Raw genomic sequence first — 3,832 nt, forward strand, 5'->3', positions numbered from 1 at the left:
CAAAAATCAGCCGCAACCCTTAAAACTTAGACAAAAATCTTGTAAACCAACCCACCCCCATTCACCATATTTTGATGTCAACTCTGAGACATGAATACGGGACCATAGGAAGCAAGAAAACAAAATTTAAAATACATATGATGCACCCACTATTCATTTCTTAGTGCAAAAATCCCTGAAATCGACCTAAATCCCCATTCAACCCCCAAAAATTGACACACCAACATCTGAACCACCCCACGCCGTGCAACCAAATTTTGTTATGAGTTCTGGGACATGCCTAAGAGACTCACAGACTGCAAAAGAAGAAGTCTTGAAGAACACATGATGCATCCACTGCTCAAATCTTACGGCCAAATTGGCCAAAAGACCACCCCCACTCCACCGAAACCACATGCCAACTCGTTAACTACCCAGCCCCCCCTTACGATATTTTGACATGTGTTTTGGGACATGACCAGGAGACCCCCAAGGCACCATGAAACAAATTTCAATTTATACATGATGCTCCCCTACTCAATTCTTACTGCCAAAATTTGGACAAATTGGCCAAATTACCACCCTAATCCACCGAAACCAGACCCAAACTCGTTAACTACCTAACCCACCTTCACCAAATTTTGGCATGTGTTCTGTGACATGTCATGGTGACTGCCAAAGTACAATGAAGCGTTTTTCGAATAATGAATGAAGCACCCCCTACTGAATCCTTATGGCCAAATTTGCTCAAATTGGCCAAAATAGCGTCCCACACAACAGAAAGCACCCCCCCAACTTCTGGACCACCTAACCCCGCGACCTCAAATTTTAACATGTGTTCTGGGATATCATTACGGAACTCCCAGACCACAAATCAACACATTTACAACAATATATGAAACCTGACATGTCAATTTACCCTTAAAATGAGGTCAATTGGGGTCAAATACAGACCCCGCGACATGAACCCCCAAACTCCCGAAGCAACAACACAAACCACACCACATTAACACAGAAGTTGTGGGGCATCATTACTGAACTCATGGGGTCTATTACAGCCCAGTAATACCCGTGAAGACATCAGAATTGTGAAATTTGGGTGAAAAACGATCAAATTGACTCAAATAGCCCCCCACCCGACATGACCCCCCCAACCCCCCAAGCACCCCCACCCCCCCGACCAAATTGACACATAAGTTGTGGGACATCATTACCGAACTCATGGGGCCTATTACAACTCAGTAATACCCGTTTAAGACATCAGAATTGTGAAATTTGTGTGAAAAACGCTCAAATTGACTCAAATAGCCCCCCACCCGACATGACCCCCCCAACCCCCCAAGCACCCCCACACCCCCGACCAAATTGACACATAAGTTGTGGGACATCATTACCGAACTCATGGGGCCTATTACAACTCCGTAATAACCGTTTAAGACATCAGAATTGTGAAATTTGGGTGAAAAACGCTCAAATTGACCTAAATAGCCCCCCCACCCGACATGACCCCCCCAACACCCCAAGCACCCGTACCCCCCAACCAAATTTACACAAAAGTTGGGGGACATCAGTAGGGAGCTAATGGAGTGTATTACAGCCCAACAATACACGTTATAACAACAGAATTTCACCATTTGCTGAGAAGAATTGGGCTAATATGGCAAAAATAATACTCCCAAAACAGTCAAATATCTCCAAACTGGCTGCAACAAATTTGTTCGGCAATAGCGCAAATCAAAGGTCGTTTCAAGCTGCGTTCATATCATTAAACCATTCTGAAATTGATTCACAAACTTCAGAGAAATTCATGATATAAGGTTCCGTACCAAATACCCATATTACCCACTTCTTCATCAGGTTATACAGTTATAACTTCATCAAATCAGAACTTTGAACAATGAAACTTTGTGGGAACCTTTGTGGGACTATGACAAAGCTATACATTAACAAAACTCCATTAAAATGGGCCATTAACACACTTTTCTCACCCAAAACAGGTCAAGTACCTGTCATTTCGGGCTGAACCCGACTTCAAGTATACCGGCCAATTTCTCAACAGTGGCTCAGAAAACACTATAGGAAACTTATATGGGCTGAAAGAGCAGTTCAAACTACGCTTCATATCCAAAGATGGTGCAAATCGGTGCATTTTTCACGGAGATATTAAGGTATAAAGGTCCCGTACCAAATCGAAAAATTTGACCAGGTACATCTGACGTTTTGGGTAAGTTCCCTTCGAAAACCCGTTACACCCATAAAAATTTATACTGTTCTGAACTCAGGGGATAATGGGGAATCTGAAACACTATAACATGTCTACAAAAACTCATTTTTTACAACAACGAAATTTGGTGCCCTAGAAGGCAAAATAACCCAAATTTAGGACAAGTTTCTTAATGAATTTCAACCGTAGACCACGATATCACGTTCTCACATTCAAAGGGAATTAAGAGTAGCTCACCACGAGTTGAATGATACCATTCCTGTTAAATTTGGCTCAGTAGTTTTTGAGTATTTTGAAAATTACTATCACTTACCCCAATTTTTACCTCAAAAATTGAGGTTCTGTGCCAGTAAACCGGCAAAATCACCCTTCAAACTGTTGAATCAAGCTGTATTACGGTTACCATGGCTTAGTAATTAACTACCATGGCCATAACACCTTTACCCACGGTTGGGAAACATGTTCCCAACCGTGGGTAAAGGTGTATTTTGGTTGTGTAGAAATTCGAAGAAAAAAACGATATCCGAAGTGGGTAAAATTGGGCAAAACAGGAAATTGTTGATCTGATACAAATTATTGTCACCAAGGGCTCTCTAGGGTATAAACTAGGGAGGGAGAAGTAGAATCAGCTATCTGTTTATTGTATTTTTGTTTTTTGCACAGGAAATGTCAAAATTCGTTGAACAAGATATTACCAACTGAACAACATTCGGATTCAGAACCAATGGTACATATTTTGCAAAATTATATAACTGGACACCCATATAAACAACAGAACTGCTCAATTCGGCTTAGGAGATCATTTTGTTGATGATTATGAAGTCAGTCTGTCTTGAAACAAACAAAATAGCGCTTTTTTGGTTAAGAGAAAAACTGAATTTTGTTTTTCAAAATAGCTTTTGACTTGAACACCAGAATGTAGTTGGCATTGAATTCTGCAATGGAACAACAAATAGGCTTATAGAGATATTGCTTTTGCTACAGTGTCAATACTGCTGAGGATTTGTTACTCAAAACCAAACAAGAAACAAATTTTTCAAACCAAAAAAAAAACAATTGACTCTGTGTTGACATAAATATATGCAAAGCTGGTTTATATTCGAAGAAAAAATACTGGTTTGACAAGGAATACTTTGAGTATCTAATCATGTCTACTCATTTAATAGTTTGAAGAGAATTTCGAAAATTAGTACCACAATTGTTTTCTCGAAATTGAGGTTCTGAGCCAGTAAACCAGTAAAACCACACTTCAAACTGTTGAATCAAGCTTTATTCTGGTTACAATGGCATAGCATGGCTTATCAGTTAGCTACTGCGGCCACAACACCTTTATTCATGGTTGGGAAACATTTCCCAAACGGTGGGTAGAGGTGAATTTTGGTTGTAAAAATTCGAAGAATAAAACGATTTCCAAAGAAAGTAAAAATGCTCGAAACAGGAAATTGTTGATCTGATTAAATTGTTGTCATCAAGGGCTCTCTAGTGTATAAACTAGAGCGGCAGAAGTTGAATAAATTATCTCTAAATGGGTTTTATTTTTTTGAACCGGAAATACCGAAATTCGTTGAACAAAATATTACAAACTGAAAAACATACGGATTCAGAACCAATAGTGCATATTTGCTAAAT

Source organism: Convolutriloba macropyga, chromosome 6 (assembly GCF_964194025.1).
Source record: "Convolutriloba macropyga chromosome 6, txConMacr16.3, whole genome shotgun sequence".
Classification (NCBI taxonomy): Eukaryota; Metazoa; Xenacoelomorpha; order Acoela; family Convolutidae; genus Convolutriloba; species Convolutriloba macropyga.